The sequence below is a fragment of the Panicum virgatum genome, chromosome 3K (assembly GCF_016808335.1).
Source record: "Panicum virgatum strain AP13 chromosome 3K, P.virgatum_v5, whole genome shotgun sequence".
Classification (NCBI taxonomy): Eukaryota; Viridiplantae; Streptophyta; class Magnoliopsida; order Poales; family Poaceae; genus Panicum; species Panicum virgatum.
Window position 1 is genome coordinate 38,480,560 of NC_053138.1, and position 7,472 is coordinate 38,488,031.

A 7,472-nucleotide genomic window follows, 5' to 3' on the forward strand; every position below is an offset into this window, starting at 1 on the left:
CACCACGTCGTGCGAGGCAATTCCCAGGAACGCCTCGCAAAAGTGAATAAAGATAGCGATTTGCGCGATGGAGTTTGGCTTCAGATGAGTTACCTCAAGCCTGTAGAAGAAAAGGAGCCCGCGGAAGAAGTCCCCCGCGGGCAACGCAAAGCCCTTCTCGTAGAAGGACCGGAAGACGACCGTCTCCGTCCGGTCCTCCATCGGGAACTCCTCCCCGAAGCAGCATTTCCACCCCGAGATTTCCTTCTCGGGGAGGAGTCCGTGCTCCACCAGATCTTGGATGTCCTCCTCCCGGAGGCAGGGGCGGATCTAGAGGGTGGGCCGGGTGGGCCACGGCCCACCCTAAGAAACGGACCAAGATGTGATTTTTTTTTACAGCTGAAGTCCAAGAAACAGCCCAGGAAACTTCCCAGCGCCCAACACCCTCCCTCGCGACTTCATCGCAAACTCGCGACGACGGTCGACGCGACCTGCTGGCTGCTGCGACTCGGCAGTTGCGCCTGGCGGCTAGGGTTTTGGACCTTGGGGGCGGGGCGGCGGACTGCGCTGCGCCACTGCGGGCGGCGCCTCGGCGGCCGACGGTGTGCCGGTGATGCAGGTGGGCGTCGCCGATCTGCGGAGCACGGGAAGCAGTCTGCTGCATCCACAGAGGCAACTAGGCCAGGTAATTTTGGTTGCTTCTTGTACAGCTACTCTGTGAGATTGTGACCGTGAGTTGTAGATTGGTATCTCAATCAGCAATTAACCAATTAATCATGGTAAAATTAATAATTACTTATTGCAATTTGTTACTTCTATGGTAGGATTGTTGAGATTTGAGAATGGAAATATGAAAAGGATGAAACAGGGAGACATTGCGTCTCTTTTTCGGAGACATGACGCAAAGAAAAATGAAGCACCTTCACTAAGTATTGCAGTTGTCTCAATTTTGGCTCAAGAACAAGAAGACATTGGAATGCCTTCCTCACCTGCAGCTGCAGTCCCATCTGAAGATGTCTCACCAGTGTTGCCACCATCACCGGCTCTTGAAGATGTCTCACTAGTGCTGCCACCATCACTGCCTCGACCAACACCGCCCCCACCGATTTATGATCCTGATTGCCTTCCACAAGATCCAGAGGACAGGCTTCCCATTGTAAGTTATCCCACCAATTATCAAGATGCAGTTCGAAGAGCATATATTATTAAAGGTCCATTCAAACCTTTTTCCCATCAATTCAAGAAAAGGAAAATTGGAACTAGAGATAGGTCTTTCAATCCTATATGGTTACATCACTATCACTGGCTTGAATATAGTATCAAAAATGATGCTGCATTTTGCTTTGTATGCTATCTGTTCAAGAACAAAAAAGGCAAGGGGAAGGGGACTGAAACCTTTACTGTAGGTTGATGGAGAAATTGGAATAGAGAGGATGCACTTGTTAAACATGTGGGTGGTGTAGACAGCATACACAATGCAACCCAATAAAGATACAACTTATACATGACTCCTAATGCAAAAATTGATAATGTAATGGACATGGTGACTAGTGAGGAATTAAGGCTTTACAAGATCAGATTAACTTATTCAATTAGATGCTTGAAGTTTCTTTTGCATCAAGGATTGGCATTTCGTGGGCATGATGAAACTGAAGAGTCTAGCAACAGAGGGAATTTTCTTGAACTTCTGAAATGGCTTGCATCAAACAACGAAGAGGTGGATAAGTATGTTTTGAAGAATGCTCCAGGTAATTGTACCTTGACTTGCCCAGATATACAAAAGAAGATTATTCAATGTTGTGCCATAGAAACTATAAATAAAATTATTGAAGAACTTGGTGATGACCACTATGCAATTCTAGCTGATGAGTCAAGTGATGTATCACACAAAGAACAACTAGCTGTTTGCTTGCGCTTTGTTGATAAACTGGCAAGACCTTGTGAACACTTTCTTGGAATTGTGCATGTACCTGATACTACTTCTTTATCACTTAAGGAAGCAATTCAATCTTTACTTACCAGACATCATTTGACTCTATCTCAAATCCGTGGTCAAGGCTATGATGGGGCTAGTAACATGAAAGGAGAGATTAGAGGATTGGAAACATTGATCATGAAAGAGTCACCCTCAGCTTACTATATTCATTGTTTTGCACATCAACTCCAGTTAGTTCTTGTTGCTGTTGCCAAGGGAAACAATGATTGTGTGTGGTTTTTTGATCAAGTATCTCTATTGCTGAATATAGTTGCGGTTTCTAGTAAGCGTCATGACATGATTCGAAATATTAATCTTCAAAATATCTTGAAAGCAATTGAATGTGGTGAACTGCAAACTGGAAAGGGGTTAAATCAAGAGAAAGGTTTAGCTAGGCCTGGTGAGACTCGATGGGGCTCTCATTACAAAACAGTTCTCAACATTATTTGTATGTATCCAACAATCCGTGATGTACTCATAAGTCTTAGGGAAGATAATGCACAGAGTGGTGATTGGCCGAAAATACACACTATGGTTGGGGTGTTGGAGTCATTTGACTTTGTCTTTAGTGCACACTTGATGTTTACAATTCTTGGATACACAAATGAGTTGTCAGAGTGTTTGCAAAGAAGAGACCAAGATATTCTCAATGCAATTTCACTTGTTAATGTGGCAAAGAATAGAATGCAGCAGTTGAGGGCTGATGGGTGGATTGCATTCCTTCAAAAGGTCACTTTGTTTTGCAATAAATTTGGCATCCATGTTCCTGCAATGGAGGATGTATATGTTCCTTATGGAAGATCAAGACGGTTTGCTGCAAACCAAACAAATGATGACCATTTTAGAAGGGAAGTATATATTGGCGCTATTGATCAAATTAGTCAAGAGCTTGATACTCGGTTTGATGAGGTTAATATGGAGTTGCTTTCTTGTATGGCAGCACTGAATCCTTCCAACTTATTTGCTTCATTTGATTCCAATAAGTTACGTAGACCATGCCCGCTCATTTGCTTCTTTTCAATCCCTACTCATCACTTATTATGACTTGAAATGTCATCTTATTTTAATCTTTTTATTCCTACAAGGTACTTAGGCTTGCTGAATTTTACCCCATGATATTCCAAGCAATGCCTTTCAAAGACTTGAAATGCAACTTGATAACTATATTGACGACTTGAGAAAAGATGATAGCTTTAAAGACCAAAATAATCTTGTTGACCTCTTGGCTAAGCTTGTAGAAACACACAGGGACAAAGTTTATGATTTGATGTATTTGCTTCTCAAGTTGGTATTGATTCTACCGGTGGCAACGGCAAGTGTTGAAAGAGCATTTTCAGCAATGAACTCAGTGAAGAACAAGTCAAGAAATAGACTGAGTGATAATGTTTTGGATGCTATCCTATGCACCTATATTGAGCGAGAAATTTTCTCAAAGGTGAATGAAGATGATATATTGGAGACTTTTATGGCCATGAGAAAGTGTAGACCCGATAAGAAATAGTATTGTAACCTTATTTGAATTATTCTAAGCATGTAGGCTTCATTTGATGCAAGTTTCATACTTAATTCTGAGTTTGAACATTTGAAAGATATTTTACTAAGCTATTATGGTTTTCAATTTTTTCCTTGTTGGACCACCCTAAGTTCAAATCCTAGATTAGCCACTGCCCAGAGGTTGCTCGGCGCCCACACCTCCGAGGGCGGCAGCACGTCGGCGGCACCTCCGGATGCGGAGGAGGAAGACTTCGGCAACTCGCCGGCCATTCCGAGTGGCGGCGGGTGGATTGGATCTGTGGAGGGTGTGGGGAGGATGACTGGCGGTGAGAAGGCGAAGAGGCAACAGCAAGAAGACAGAAGCGAGAAGGCCAGGGAACGGATAGCCCTCCGCGGGCCGGGCCCTTCCCCTTTTAAAGAGGATCAGCCGCGCCTGCAACGGCAACCCTGAAGATCGCGCGGGACTTGAATCGACTTTCCAGAAACAGCCTGAGTCGTACTCAGCAAGGAGCGGGCCCCCAACGGTAACTTTCGGCCCGTTGTAGTAAAAGACCAAACGGTAAAAATACGAACCACCTAGGCGCCGCTACCACTCGGCGCGTCTCTGCAACTCCGCCAGCGACTCTGCTCGGGGGCTGGGCGCTGCTACCACTCGGTGCGTCTGTGCGACTCCACCAGCAACCCTTCTCGGGGGCTGGGCACCGCTTCCACTCGGCGTGTCTCCGTGACTCTGCCAGCAACCCTGCTCGGGGGCTGGGCGCCGCTACCGCTCGGCGTGTCTCCGTGACTCCGCCAGCGACTCTGCTCGGGGGCTGGGCGCCGCTACCACTCAGCGCGTCTCTGCGACTCCGCCAGCGACCCTTCTCGGGGGCTGGGCACCACTACCACTCGGCGCGTCTCTGCGACTCTGCCAGCGACCCTACTCGGGGGCTGGGCGCCACTACCACTCGTTGCGTCTCTGCGACTCTGCCAGCGACCCTACTTGAGGGCTGGGCGCCGCTACCACTCGGCGTGTCTCCGTGACTCTGCCAGTGACCCTGCTCGGGGGCTGGGCGCCGCTACCATTCGGCGTGTCTCTGTGACTCTGCCAGCGACCCTGCTCGGGGGCTGGGAGCCGCTACCGCTTGGTATGTCTCCGTGACTCTACCAGAGACCCTGCTCTGGGGCTGGGCGCTGCTATCACTCGGCGCGCCTCTGCGACTCCTCCAGCAACCCTGCTCGGGGGCCGGGCGCCGCTACCACTCAGCGCGTCTCTGTGGCTCCGCCAGCAACCCTGCTCGGGGGCTGGGCGCCATGACTTCAGAGTTGGGTGGGTCCGGTCGGACAAATGATCGGGAAACAACAAGGCAGTATGATATGCTGGGTGCTCATGCAACCTGAGAATTCGGGCAAACAAGGCTTCTGTATTGACCCTCGAAAAGCTTCTTCGAAACCTTCCGAGGCTCGGGGGCTGCACCCAACGTTTGCGCCCAGGGGCGCATCCCGTTGAAGACTGAAGGGAGTCAGACATCATTATGAGTCCCGAAGAACTTCGCACAACTCAAACATCAAGATTCAGGCTCAAGCTCTTCGGCACTCAGGGGCTTGATGGAGGTACATCCGGGTATGTCCCAGCCGAGTAGTTATCTCCCGACTGGGTACCTACTCGGCCAGGACCACTCTGCACGACTACCCGGCGGACAGGCACTCGGCTGGATGTCGGAAGGTTCCTCCAAGGATCAGGATCAAGGCGCAGATTTGTATTCTGGATATCTAGGGATCTCAACTGACCTGATTCCATGTAACAACCCGAGTAGATATCTTCCCTTACTTGTAACCCATGGCACCTGGCCTATAAAGGCGCTGTGAGGGGACCCATAGAACATATATCTCATCCCATATGCATCGTTCATCGTCAAGCTCAATACACACAACACAGGATATAGGGTATTACGCTACCGAGCAGCCCGAACCTGTCTAAACCCTAGCGTCAACTCGCAACCATCTAGTTCTTGGCTCTGGAATCCCCTCTTCACCAACAAATCTACCGCCGGGCATACCCCTGGTGGACTTGCTGGTTAAGAAATCTGATAGTTGGAGTACATATCCGGGTTCTACTATTCGGTGAGTTCTAGTAAAGTTATTCTTTTGTTCTCATTCGTTCGCGGGTTCATCGTCCGTTCTCGTAGCGGATACTCTAGAAGAGGGCCCCTGATAAAGACGGGATAACCCTGCGCGACTCTAGAGTAGTAGTCGAAGGCATAAGAGTGGTGTCTGGGCCGTAGATTACCTTTGTTTGCCTCGAGCTCAGCTGGTATTGTGGGCTACATGGCAGGTGGTGACAGCCATGTCCGTCCGCTACGGAGATAGTCTGTGTGGTTAGTGAACCCCCCCTAGCCTAGGTTCGGCGTAGAGCTAGTAGCCGGAGGTCCTTGGCAGACCAGGGTCAGACCGGTGCCCGAAGTGAACGAGTGGGAACATAAGTGTATCCTCCCTAGAACCCATCCTTAAATTAGAACCACACTACCCTAAGGTCTTTCTATCTCTTATCTTCTTCAGGGTAATATAGTTAGAAGACAGTTATACACGCATTCCTCGTGAAAAATACGATACCCTGAATACTCCCAGGTGAAGTGCTACAACGGTATTTCCGTGTGCTTGCGGACTTCTCTGTAAGAGTTAAGAAATACCAACAAGCATTTCTGGTGCCGTTGCCGGGGAACCGTTACTGTAGTTGTCTTCGAACCTAGTTGCCCGTGTATCATTTCTTTTATCCTTTCTTTTCTTTTTATCCTTATACCATGTCACACCCTTCTACCTCCGAGGATGAATTCTTAGAGCCATCAACCTCTTCAAGACCTTTCATGACTTCTGGTTATGAACTCCATCCTCGCATCATTGCCATGGTTCGGGCACAAACCTTCTCTGGACTAGAAAATGAAGATCCCGACCATCATTTGCAAGTGGTCGAGGAACTGTGTTCCTGCTTGGTAATACCAGGCATATCACAGGAAACCTTGAGCTGGAAATTGTTCCCTTTCTCTCTCCTGGGGAAGGCGGAACAATGGTACACTCACAACATGAGGGGTATGATCCACGATTGGGAAGAGGTCCGAGATGACTTTTGTCTCTCGTTCTCTTCTGCATCCCATACAGCCTCTCTTCGAAGTGAAATCCTTGCATTTGAACAATTAGAGAAGGAGTCCTTAGGTACAGCATGGGCAAGATTCTCACGCCTTTTAGCTTCATGCCCAGACTGGTCTATGCCCGATGATGTATCTTTGCACATCTTTTACTCGGGTTTAGACATGGACTCATCCGACGATCTCGATATCGCCACTGGAGGTTCGTTTGCACACCGATCTCCAACAGAAGGAAGAGAAATCCTAGATCGCATCTTAAGAAAGTCTTCTCTTCCTTCCTATCCTTGCGAGCCCCAGCACGAGTCCCAGTTGCACCATGAGAGCCCCTCATCAGCCGAATCCAAGCCTTCACCTTCTACATCCCTAGATTCGTCTAATGAGCCCTCTCCTGAACCACGAACAATGAAGGAAGGAGAAATTCAACCTTCAAAGTTCTCTTCCCAACTCAAGGATTATCTTTATGAAATCCTTACAAACACCTCGAGTTACCTTTGTGATAGGAGACCTGCGGCATCCCGTTCTTCTCCCAGAAAATCCATGAACGAGGAATGGTTGGAGGGAATGAAACGTTCTTCTTAAGCATTTCGAATCAGCTCACCTCCACGACCATTTCTTGTGCAATAAGAGGAACTGCCGTAGAAGCCCTTCATGACCCCACTGCTGAGGCCTGCATCATGTCCGAATTTCTTGCATAAACCATCATAGGAAGCATGCCTTTAGACCCGACCGACAGACTCTTTCGAAGTCGTTCAGGATTATTCTTTGAATGTTGAGGGATCGCACGGGCAGTGCCAGTCAAGATAGACAAAATAGAGGTTTGCTTAGACTTCCATGTATACCCGATCATCGATTTTGATCTTCTTATAGGCTCCCCTTTAGAAAACTTTCTCCGAGAAAAATCA